Source organism: Heterocephalus glaber, unplaced genomic scaffold (genome assembly GCF_053883595.1).
Source record: "Heterocephalus glaber isolate CG9 unplaced genomic scaffold, H.glaber_assembly_v1.0 deba00001689, whole genome shotgun sequence".
NCBI classification, from domain to species: domain Eukaryota; kingdom Metazoa; phylum Chordata; class Mammalia; order Rodentia; family Bathyergidae; genus Heterocephalus; species Heterocephalus glaber.
Window position 1 is genome coordinate 13,359,555 of NW_028258414.1, and position 13,040 is coordinate 13,372,594.

The window sequence follows — 13,040 nt, forward strand, 5'->3', positions numbered from 1 at the left end:
ACATAAGTAAGCCTGGTATAGTACCTAGTTTGCAATAATTACATAATATTTTGTATCCTCTAATGCCTACCACAGCAACTTGCTCATGGTAAATACTCAAACATTTTGTTCAATAAATTAAAGAAATGGGGCTGGGGATTTAGCTCAGTGGTTTCGCTGCCTGCCTTGCAAGTGCAAGTCCCGAGTTCAATCCCCGGTACCAAAAATAAAGGAATAAAGAAATTAATGAAATTCCATTCAATCACTAGAGTAAAAGACAATTTAGATATAAGTTTCCCTAACTTTCCATTTCTAGTCCACAGGCCCCAGAGCTTGAGTTCCTTGTGTCTCACCAGGTCTGTCTGTCTGCCTCTGTCTCTCTCTTTTTGTATTTTCCTAATCTCTTACCTCTTCCACTCATAGTACACACTTTATCTGCCTTACTACCCTGTAAGTAGGTGTGTAGTGAATGCTTAGAATCCTATATCTTCAAGACTGAGGAGTTAAAGTTGATGAAAAAAGAATGAGCAGGAGAGGTTGTGGAAGAAAACAGAGGACAGAATATACACATCCTTACATAAAAACATCCAAAACAGGTTTTTAGTTCCAATGCTTCAAGTCGCCAGGAAGCATAATATTCCTAGCACTCCTGAAATTCTCTCAACAACAACAAAACACAACAAAGTCACCTGACTATAGGTGCTCTGGAATAAATCAACTCTTTGTTAATTACTTGGGGAAGAAACTTATTTATTTTATTTTTATAGGTACAACATAATTAGACATAGTTCAAAAGATCAAATATATATATACATATATCAGAACTAAATTCATTGAATAAATTATGATACACCCGTACAGTAGAATATTATATATCCATACAAAAAGAATAAGAAGTATTGGTCCAGGGATTTAGCTCAGTGGCTCCGCCGCCTGCCTCGCAAGCACAAGGTCCTAAGTTCGATCCCCAGTACCAAAAATAAATAAATAAGTATCTTTACATATCAATCCAGGGTGATCGCCAAAATACACTGAGTAGGAACGAAAAAAGAAAAAAACATAAAATAGTACCTACAGTATGGTACCTTTAGAATACACATATATCTTATTTTTAGAAGAAAAACATTAAAACAATCAGAATACAAAAATTGTTACCTATAACAGGGAAGCAAGAAAACAAAGTGGAAGACATGAGGATGAAAGTCAAATTCCTAAGTATCTTTTCATTTAGTTTCTTCTTTTGAACTATGGGATTATTTTTCTATTCAAAAAATAAAATTTAGGGCCAGGGATTTAGCTCAGTGGCACCACACGTGCCTTGCAAGAGCAAGGTCGTGAGTTCGATCCCTGGTACCAAAAAAAAAAAACAAAAAAAACCCCAAAGAATAAAATTTAAAAACAAGAGAAGCAAACACTGAAATGAAAAATAAATGACCCCAACTGCCTAGTAAGCTGGTAACAATCACACTGAGGAAATAAAGATTTCCTTCCAAGTGACTTCTGAACATAGTACTCCTAACAGTAAGCATATCCTTAGTGGGATACACCTTAACAACAAAAAGAAATCCAAATAAATCATTTTTGTTGTTTTTGTTGTGTTTTGTGATAAAGGACGACCTTAGCACTGAGCTGCATCCCAAGGCTTCCCAGCCCCTCTCCACCTTTCTGAGATAGGTTTCTTTTTTTTAGTACGTTTTCAGTATGTAATAATTACATTCACCCTGGGGAGCTGGCACATGTAATATAACATGTCTTAATTTTGTTTCATCCCCTTCCCCTTTCATCCTCCTTCAACCCTCCCTCCATCTCTTGATCACCTTTACTTTTACAAAATACCATCTCCCTGTTTCCTATTACCTAATTTTTGTTCTTTCTTTATTGGGTTTCTCCTAAGAGATATTTAAGCTCATGTGTTTGATTCATTTCACTTATGGTCTCAAGGTGCATCCATTTTCCTACAAATGACTCAAGTTTATCCTTCTTTATTGCACAATAATACTCCATGGTATGTAAATACCATACTTTATGCATTCATCTCTTCATGGACATATAGGCTGCTTCTAAGATTAAGCTACTATGAGTTGTACCGCTATAAACATGAGTATGCATGTATCATTGTAATATGATGTCTTTAATTCTTTTGGGAAGATACCTAGAAGAAGGAATAGCTGGGTCAAACGGAATTACTATTTTTAATTTTTTGATGATTATAAATTTGGTGATTCTCTATGATTTCCATAGTGGTTGTACTAGTTTACATTCCTACCAACAACAGTTCAACAATGGTGAGGGTTCCCCTCATCAACATTTATTGTTTGATTTCTTGATGAAAGCTACTCTTTCTGAAGTAAGATGGAATTTCAGTGCTGTTTTAATTTGCATTTTGTTTTTGTTTTTCTTCCTGGGGGGGGAGGGGGGGCGGGATTGAACTCAGGACCTGGCCTGATTGCCAGGCAGGCACAGAACTACTGAGCTAAATCCCCAATCCTTAAGTTGCATTTTGAGATAGGGTCTTACTAAATCACTAAGTTGCCCACTCTGGGCTTGAGCTAGCTATCCTCCTGCCTCAGCCTCCTACAGTGCTGTAATTAAAGGCCTGCACCACCACACGGAGCAAGGTATCATGTACATAAAAGGAAAGACTGAAGGGCCAGGGATTTAGCTCAGTGGCACCTCGCCTGCCTCACAAGTGCAAGGTCCTGGGTTCAATCCCTGGTACCAAAAAAAAAAAAGCAAAGGATGAAGGTAAGGGGTTTAGCCTTGGTCGGCGGTAGAGTGGGCCCCTTTTTTGTGCAGGAATTACTCAAACACTAATGAATTCAACCTGCTTGAAAGGGCTCCCACTGTCCTCATTTGAGCAAAGAACAATGTCTCTAAACCACCGTAACACAAAACATGAAACTATTAAAAACCTCATTTGCCACAATTGTAGATGACCATCTACACCACTAATTTTCACTCTGAAAGTTAGACAGAAAAAGAAATTAAGCATTTACCCTTCCATTTTAGCAGAAACTGTAGTTCACTTCTAATTGATGTCATAAGACTCTTGTTAAAGAAAGCATGACAGCTAATAAATGTAAAAGAATTACAGTAATCCCAGCTACCTAGAAGGCTGAGGCAGGAGCACTGCAAATTAGAGCCCCACCTAACTGAGCACTGTAGCTCAGTGAGAAAACCCTGGGATCAATTTCAGGACAGAGAGACAGAGAGACAGAGAGACAGAGAGACACAGAGACACAGAGACACAGAGACACAGAGACACAGACAGAGAATAAATGACAGAATTAAAAACATAATTATTTTTGTAACCTTCAATTAACTAAGATTCCACAAAGGATTCTAAAAGTATTGAGGAGCCGGCATGTTGGTGCATGCCTGTAATCCCAGCACTCAGGAGGCTGAAGCATGAGGGTCACCACGCAAATCTGAGGCTTGAGCTTAGGCTACATAGTGAGTTCAAGGCCACCCTGAGCTGCATAGTGAGAGACCCTCTTTCAAAAAAAATAAATAAAAAATAAAAATAAAACATAACTTCCAGTTTACAGGATATACAGAGACCAGAAGAACAAGTTAAACAATAGCACAATCAGGTAACTAGAAAACAGGCCATTCTACAAGGTAAATGATCTTCTCTCTTCGAAGAAATTGCAGTATCATAGGGAAGGGAAATGTGAGAAGGAATTGTTCTTGATTAAAAGAGAATCAAATAAAATGCAAAAACATTTAACTGAATTCTGATTTAAACATTATTTTAGAAAAAACTCAAATATAGACTGAATATTAAATGTTACTGGGGAAATCATCATTTTTCCTAGATGTTGGTAATGGAACTTTTATGATATGAAGAATGTATTTAAGAAATATATATTAAAGTATTTTGAGGTAAACTTGTCGTGATATTTACAACTTAATTTCAAAAGGTTCAGTAGATAAAAGAACAATAAAGCAAATATGGATGGCATAGGTTAACTTTTGGTTTTTTGGTGCCGGAAATCAAATCTGCACTCTACTTTTGAGCTAAGCCCTTATCCCTAACTTTTGAATCTAAGTGGTAGATATATTAGTGTTCTCTCGTCTCTTCTTTCAACTGTTCAACATTTTTCAAGCATTTTATCATAATAAAGTTGGAAAGGGGCAGAAAGAGAATTAAAAGAAGGTAAAGTTGCAAAAGTAAATAAGAAAATGTAATTGTGTTGTATACCTACAATGTACCAATAAAAGAATTTAATACAAAAAAAAGTAAATAAGAAAAAATACCATCTAAAAATCATTTATAGGAGGGGAAAAGGGATTGAAAGGAGGGAAGATGAACTAGAAAAAATAAGAACCAAGACACATATGTACAGGTACAAATTCCCTATGATGAATGTGATCATTATGTATAAGTCAAATGTACCAATAAACTTAATAAAAAATAAAAATAAGTCATCTATAAATATATGTCTACAGTCACTTGAAGAATGTTCTCCCTTACATTAAAAAAAATCCAGAGATTACTCAGCCCACTATCATCTAATCAATAAAAGTAAACAGATTTCAAACAAATATTTAACACACTACAAATAGCAATAGTACTAAATTCTGTCAATGATTCAAGGAATGTTTGTCATTGGCAAATAGAATACAGCTTGTTATGACATCTCACACTGAATCTAAATCACTGTAACATCCATTAATCTTATATACAAAGATACCAATAAAAGTATTACTTTGAAACATTTCGAACTGAAAAATACAATTAAACTTGAAAGACAACTAGTAGACTATCCTAATATTTACTTCTATTAATAAACTTTGACTAGTCATTTGTTCTAAATGAAATTTTAAAATTCTTGATCTCATATTTAACACAAAGAAAGACATATTCAAGGAGTAAAAGATTTGTCAAGTGTCTACTCTGTGCTTGGTACTTTACCTAAGTTTAACTCTAGCCAGGTGCAGTGGTGTGCACCTGCAGTCCCAGCTATACTAGGGAGGCTATGGCAGAAGGATCACTTGAGGCAAGAAATTCAAGACCAGCCTGGGCAGCATAACAAGAGCTTATCTCAAAAAAAAAAAAAAAAATGATGATGATGTTTAACAATAATCTTGTACTACTATCTCCACATGAGAGTGGAACGTTTTTTGTTTTGTTTTTTGAGACAAAGTCTCATTATTCAGGCTGGCCTTGAACTCACTATGCACCCCAGGCCAGCCTCAAACTTGCAGTGATCCTCCTGCCTCAGACTCCCAAGTGCTGGCATTACAGGCAATGCATCACCATGTCCAGTGAGAGCTGAACATTTTGAAACTCAGAAATGTTAAGCAACTTGCTCAAAAATGACAGCTCATATGGTATAAGGCTGGAACTGGAACCCAAGTCTACTGAAAATCTAGTGTAAGTCTATATTTTCTCCCCTTAATTGGACATAAGGCATAGGTGTGATAATCCACACCTGTGATCCCAGCACTGGGGAGGCTGAGCCAGGAGGATAGACAGGAGTTCAAAGCCAGCCTGGGCTATACGGTGAGTTCAAGGCCAGCTTGAACTACATAGCAAGACCTTGTCTAAAATAAATAAATAAATAAATAAATAAATAAATAAATAAATAAATAAATAACAGGCCACTTTTAGTAAATACTTTGATCTTTTTTTTTTTTTGGTACCGGGGATGGAACTCAGGTCCTTGCGCTTGCGCAGCAGGCGGCGAAACCACTGAGCTAAATCCCCGGCCCTGATCTATCATATTTTTACCACTCACCACTCCAAAATATTAAACTTACAAACAAGCAAACTTTTTAAACACCAACATCCCACAACTAAATATCAAAATACCAGTCTAATTTTCAACTTGTCTACTGCATAAAAATGTCAAAATTGTGTTTCTACAAGTTATATGTTCTTTCCATAGAAACAAAATTCTGATACCTATCCCCCTTGTAAGTTTAAAGATACATTCAAAATATTCAGAGAAACTTGCTCATTAAGAGTTACTTTACCGGGCCGGGGATTTAGCTCAGTGGTTCCGCCACCTACCTCAAAAGCAGAAGGTCCCGAGTTCGATCCCCGGTACCAAAAAAAAAAAGAATTACTTTAGGGCCAGGGATTTAGCTCAATGGTTCCGCTGCCTGCCTCACAAGCACAAGGTCCCAAGTTCGATCCGTGGTACCAAAAAAAAAAAAAAAGTTACTTTACCACTAATCCTCTATTAGTGACTAGAAGAGGACATCAGGTAGCTTGTAGAGTTCTAGTAATATTATGTATCTTAATGTAGATGTTGGTTACACTGATGTGTATACTTGGTGAAAATTCACTCAGCTGTACATTTATTATTATCTGTGTAATTTTTGTATTCAATCACAAACTTAGAATGGTTCAACTTATCATTTTACAACTTTATGATGGTACAAAAATAATAGGCATTCAGGGCCTGGGATTTAGCTCAGAGGCACCGCACCTGCCTCACAAGCAAAAGGTCCTGAGTTCAATCCCTAGTACTGGAGGGGAAAAAAAAGTAATAGGCATTCAATAGATACAGTACTTCAAACTTTGAATTTTTCTCTTTTCCCAGGCTAGGGAAATCCAGTATGATTCTCTCTCTTGCAATGCTAGGTAGAGACAGCAGGTCCCAGGTCTCAGTCAGCCACACAAGGGTAAACAACCAATACTCTGGGCACTACGTTGCCAGGTGTCATGTTCAATAGGTGAGGACAATAAATGAATTTTCAACTCATACTGGATTTATCATGACATAACCCCCTGGTAGGTTTAGGAGCTTGTATTTTAAAAATACCTCAATCTAGGGCCAGGGATTTAGCTCAGTGGCACCGCACCTGCCTCACAAGCGCAAGGTCGTGAGTTCGATTCCCGGTACCAAAAAAATAAAAACCTCAATCTAAAAACCTAGCTTACTATAGAACACTGATATCGTCCCCTCTAGCAAAGTTAAATCCTAGTGGAGAAAATAATCAAATATGTAATTAAGCAATTTTTTCCACAAAGAGAGCTAAGAGAAATAAGTAGCACATGCTCCAGACGCACTCAGGAGTAGTACTGTATATAACTTAATCCAGAGGATAAAGGAAACCCTCCTGAAGAAGCTACACCTAAACTGAGTCCTAAAGGCCAGATACAAATTAGCCAAGTAAAGACAAAGAGTAAGAGGACACACTGACAAAGACAAAGCATTTTACATGAGAGGAAGTCAAAATTCAATAAAAGTACATTAAAGAATTTAAGGAACGGGAACAAAAGAAGAAAAATATGACAAGTGCCAGATCACAGTGCTCACTTCAGCAGCACATATACTAAAATTAGAACGATACAGAGAAGATTAGCAAGGCCCCTGCCCAAGGATGACACACAAATTCCTGAAGCATTCCATATTGGAAAAAAAAAAGTCAGATAATGAATAATCTCATATACGTGCTATGCTATTGTTTAAACTTTATCCCCTAAACACTGAAGATCTTTCAACTGGAAAGGACAATGATATTTATATTTGCACTATACCTGTCAATTATGGTGCCTGCCAGACTCACAACTCCACTCTATGGGAAATTACTTGGCACATTGCTCCATACTTTTTACCACTATAATCCTGCCCCACTGGTGACAACAAATAGCCAAGAGTAGTCACCTATCCCAAACACAGGTTTGCTAGCAGCCAATGAGAAAAAGAGCTAAGTCAAAGAAACTGTTTCTTGGGACTTCAGGACAGAAAATTCTAAGGAGAAAGAAATTAGCTCAGAAGATAAAGTTAAAAAGATAGCAGCCAGCAGGCAGGATGATGACAATGTAGTGACAGAGAAATTTAAGGAGCACAAGTTAGGAATAAATGGAAGCTACAGAGACAGGAAAAACTAGAGTAGAAAGAATAAGCCAAAGAGAAAGAGTAAGAAGAGAAGTTAACAGGGCCCTGGGATTTAGCTCTGTGATTTCGCCGCCTGCTGTGCATGCACAAGGACCCAAGTTTGATACCGGTACCAAAACCAAGAAGAGAAATTAACAATAGAACACTAAAGCGAAACCGGGGACTGGGTGTATAACTCAGTACCAAACCAATCCCCAGGCTGCAAAAAAAAATAAAGAGAAATCTGTCCTCTCTGCTTCCAGCTTTATTTACTAGGTTACTGTTCTTGAAACCCAGTTGTTTTCCTTTTCCTAGGCTCTCATACATGTATATGTTTCCTTTCAAATAGCGCTCCATTACTTAAGGTAACTTGAGTCTCCTTCTTTGCAACTGAAAGGGCTTAAATAAAAGAGCATTTTAGAACACTCACTTTGACAGTAGTACAAAGAGAGGGCATAAAAACACAAGAGGCAGAAGACAGACAAGAAGACCACATAGAAAATATTACAGAAGCCCAAGAGCCAGGTGTAGTGCTATGCACCTGTAAGCCCAGCACTCTGGGAGGCTGAGGCAGGAAGAATGCAAAGTTCCAGCCCCACATGAGCAACTAGGCAAGATGTCTCAAAACTTAAAAAAAAAAATTTTTTTACCAGGTGAGGTGGCACAGGCCTTTAATCCTAGCACTCAGGAGGCTGAGGCAGGAGTATCACTGCAAGTTTGAGGCCAGCCTGGACTACAGGCTACAGTGAGTTCAAGACACTGTCTCAAAAGAAAAAGAAAAAGTTTTTTTGAATGGGGCTGGGGATGTAACACAATAGGAAGGCCCTGGATTTAATCCCAGTACCACACACACACACACACACACACACACAAAAAAAAAAAACAGGTATTTTTAGTTAACATAAATTAAAGATAAGAAAAAAGGTATAATCTGAAATACCACAAGAAAGTGTGTGCAAGATTCAGTAGCAAACTGCATGTTAGTAGTGATGTTCAGCCTGGCGTGGAAGATGATTCACGGGTTCCTAAAGACTTTATGAAGACAGAGCGGTGTCATTAACCAAGAAAATCAGGAAGAAGCAAAAATTTTGTTCAGCACATGCACAAGTGCACACACACAGCTTTGGGCAAAAGAGAGGTAGAAAAGTTATGTTTTGTGTATTTTTGGATTGAAGCACTTGTGAAATGTGAAGCCAAATGGAGATGTCCATTAGGCAGTAACAGAGGTACAAAGCAGAAACAGGAGCTTTACAAAATAGTTCTAGACTTATGAATCAATATGATGCTGTGCTTTAAAGATATTTGAAAAGTCTTTGACTAATATTTATTTCAAACTAAGTTCACAGACCTAAAAATCATTCAAAGTGAAAACCTTAGTATTTTTGGCAAACCATATTTCAAACTTCATATACTTTATACACATTAAGGGTTGAACAAACATCTACATAGTACAATTCAAATGATTAGGAATAATGGGGTTTATATAACTAATTTCTACTGAGGCTATACTTCTTTTAAAAACCTACACTGAGGGCCGGGGATTTAGCTCAGTGCTTTCACTGCCTGCCTCGCAAGCACATGGTCCCAAGTTTGATCCCCGGTACAAAAAAAAAAAAAACAAACCCTACATTGAGCCAGGCATGATGGTACACACTTAACAATCATCCCACCTGAGAGTGGCTGAGGCAAAAGGATTGCTTGAGCCCAAGAGTTTAAGAGCAGCTCGGGCAATATAGTGAGACTTCCCTCTCATCTCCAAAAAAAAAAAAGTTTACTCATTTCCCTTATGAAGTGGACACCACTAAATCAACTAAAGGAAAAAAAGTTATATATTAAACAGTGGATATTTTTGGTGGTGGTGGTGGTGGTGGTACTGAGGACTGAACCCAGGGCTTTCACCCTGAGCTACATCCTCAGCCATTTTCTTTATCTGTGAGACAAGCTCTCACTAAGTCACTAAATTGGCCAGGTTGGACTCAAACTTGTGATCCTACTGCCTCAGCTTTCGGAAGTGCTGGTGTTACAGGTCCTGATTCTTAACATAATAAAAATAAATCAAGAGAAGGGCCGGGGATTTAGCTCAGTGGTGCCATCGACTGCCTCGAAAGCACAAGGTCCTAAATTCAATCCCCGGTACCAAAACAAACAAAACTAAATCTAGAGGGGTGGAAGGGAGGGCAGAGGAATGAGAATAAAAATAAGAACCAAGATACATCATGTAAAGATACAAGTTCTCAATGATGAATGTAACTGTATTGTCTATCTAAAATGTACCAATAAACCTAATGAAAAATAAAAATAAACCAAGAGATGGAGGGATGGGGGAGGAAGGGGAGAAAAAGGGAATGTAAAAAAGAATTAAGATATGTACATGCACAAATTCCCCATGATGAATGTGATCATTATGTACTACAAACACGTACCAATAAAATTAAAAGTTTTTAAAAAGTTACTCTTTCATAAGGTTCCCCACCCCAGTGAAAGGCAGTTGAAACCTGTATCATGTCCTTTACGTACCTTGTTCTCCACCTCAAATCTAATCAAATCACCAACTCCTACAAACTATGAAAACTCAAGCTCAGATCCATTATTACTAGCTTGGATTAACCCTCCTGATGCTCCGGCCTCTAGCCATATCTATGCTTAAATCCACCCTCATTACAGCATCCAGGGATTTAAAATGCAAATCTGATCATTTTCAGTCACCTGTTTTAAATCTTTCAATAATCTATCTGATAAAGACTACAATTACTCCAAAACTAGCCCCACCAGTACTAGCTCAGAAGTTTAATGAGAAATTTAATTATATCTTTTTGTAGGTTCAATATAAAAGAATCATCATGGATATTTTTCAAATCATGAAAAGTACCTAAACACACACATAACATCTGATGCTTTTAAAAGAGAAGCACACAGGGCCGGGGATTTAGCTCAGTGGTTCCACTGCCTGCCTCGCAAGCACAAGGTCCCGAGTTCGATCCCCAGTACCAAAAAATAAATAAATATATATATAAATAAGCATACAACACTGTTAGAGCAAAAGATTGAAAAAAACCTCAAGTCCGTCAGAATGGAATACTAGGCTGCCTGTAAATAAGGCAGGCACTTCCACATGTACTGTTATCCAATGATCCCTAGAAACTAGTGTTAGTTCTAAAAAAAACAAGCTATATACAGAGTACAGTACAGGACCACTTGAACGTGGTGTGCATGTTTTAACTATAAGCTTCTAGATGCTGGAACTATCACAAGAAGGACACACAAGTAGCTGAAAATAGTGGTGGCTCTAGAGACAGAATAAAAGGAGGCTGGAGAATAAAGGAGAAAGAAATTTTTTACTACATGTTGACCCTTTTGATTTTTATACTGTCTAGTTACTATCTGTAGGTAATTTCAACATGCCTTCCTCCCTCTGTTCCACAAGAAAGAAAGTTAAAAATTGAAAGTACTGACTACAAAGACCTTTTACCTTTCATCCCCATACCACGGCAAAAATATGCACTGATCATTTGATGTAACATTACAATTCCTTCTTGACAGCTCAGGAATACAACTTCAACATTTTATTCAATATTTCACTACCACCGAAAAGGCAGCTGGTAACATCATGGAGCACGGCATGACTTTTGTACTTGCTCTTTGGAGAAGACAGCAGCACCAGGTGGAAGAAAATTATTAAAAATGGTATTAAAATCTTCAGGATTAAGGACAGCTACAAATCTTAAATTGGAAAATAGCAAATCCAAAACAGGTCCCTCAGTATCTTTCAAAACTAGTACAAAATATCTAGAGAAATCTACAAGGAGGTGCAGTAAGGAATGGAGACAGTTACTGTACATTCATGAGTGTCCAGTGACTTCATCCTTACAGAAGCCCCTCAAGGGTCAGATCTGGGATACTTCATTCGTTCTACAGAAGAGGAGCAGGCTATGTGACCTCACAATGGCTCACACCCACCCTGCCCTATGCTTCGCTCTTTCCTCTCCCTCCTTTTTTAGCCATCAGCTCAACCCCTTCAAGCTTGAGTCTCAGTCGGTCCCTAACGCCCCACTGGGGAGAATATACTAGATTCAGCAAACAGCCCCCTCAGGATTACATAACAAAGCCCTTTCAACCAAAGACAGGTTCTCGGCTGGAGAGAGAGATAAAGCCTGCTTGAGAAGGAGTCTGCGTGGTACCTACAGTGGGTTGAGGGAAGAGGCCCGAGTCTCCGATAGTGTCTCAGGAGCATCGCGACACGGGCTATCAGAAAGAGGCGGCGAGTAGGGGAAGAGCTAGCGGCCGGGCAACTAGAGACACGGGGGTGGGAGGAGCGCGTCTTACTAAGAGGGCGGGCGGGGGTGAGCGGCGGATTTGGGGGGCGGGGGGGTGCAGGGAACTGGGGACAGCAGCGGCTTAGGGAGCGGTCGTGGCCGTGTTAGACGCATCAGAGTCCGGGGAGACTCGGGGGAGGTTCTAACCGGGTGGCCGGAGTAGATGACAGAGTCGCCGCGGGGCTGGGAGGAGGCTGCAAGGGGTCCCGCCAAAGGAGGATGCAAGGGGTGGAGTCCCGAGGGATCCGGGCCGAGCTCTGGCGTCCGCGAGACTCGGGCAGCCCCGACCGCGGGGCGTCTCCGTCGGGACGGGGCGGGGCAGCCCTGCGGGATCCAAGGAGCTACACGGAGACGTGGGCCGGGCCGGGGCCGCCGGGGCTGGTCTTACCTCGGGCCCCGTCGCGGGGCCGCACAGCCCCCTCTTCTTCAGCGGAAGCCGCCTCCCGCGGTTGGCCTCAGGGTCGGGACGGGCAGGCGGCCGAGGCGGAGGCCACGGCGGGCCGGACGGTTCCGGTAGGGTGGGCCCAGCCGCCTCAGGGTCCAGGCGGGAGACTGCCGCGCATCCCCCGCCCTGTCAGACAGACTCCGCCCGGTCGGGCAGGCTCTCGCCAGGGGAGCACGCGCAGGACCTTCGCCTGAGCCCGTGCGGCCACTGCCTCGGCCCCCACCGCCCCTTACGGTCCAGTTAGGACTCTCCGCAGCCACCAGCAACCGCCGCCGCGTCCGTCGTCAGCTCCGGCCCGGGCGCCCCCAGCCCCACGCACGCGGCCCCGCCCCACGCGACTCTTCGGCTGCAGGCGCGCGCGCACTTACCTCCCACGCCCCCTCCTGCCGGCCCCGCCCGGCCCCGCCCCGCACGTGACGCCGCCGGAGGCGCGCACCATGCGCTTGCGCAGACACGCCCCGTTTCCTC

At 40.7% G+C, this 13,040-nt stretch overlaps 1 protein-coding gene and 1 non-coding gene across 21 annotated transcripts in view; one reads left to right on the forward strand and one right to left on the reverse strand.

Moving 5' to 3' along the window:
- Myo9a (myosin IXA) overlaps nt 1-13,040 on the reverse strand; it is a 305,400-nt gene that overhangs the window by 255,770 nt on the left and 36,590 nt on the right. For 11 of the 20 annotated variants that reach the window (XM_013076164.3, XM_021236975.2, XM_013076163.3 and 8 more), the window contains exon 1: nt 12,516-12,934. The exons of 5 other annotated variants lie outside the window; for them this stretch is intronic. The gene's annotated coding sequence lies outside the window, so the exon portion shown is untranslated. 4 more of the 20 variants (XM_013076162.3, XM_021236974.2, XM_087198927.1 and 1 more) reach the window with 3 other exon arrangements.
- On the forward strand, nt 7,246-7,352 carry LOC147821868 (U6 spliceosomal RNA). Its single transcript, XR_015446531.1, has one exon. It is a non-coding gene; the product is annotated as a U6 spliceosomal RNA (small nuclear RNA).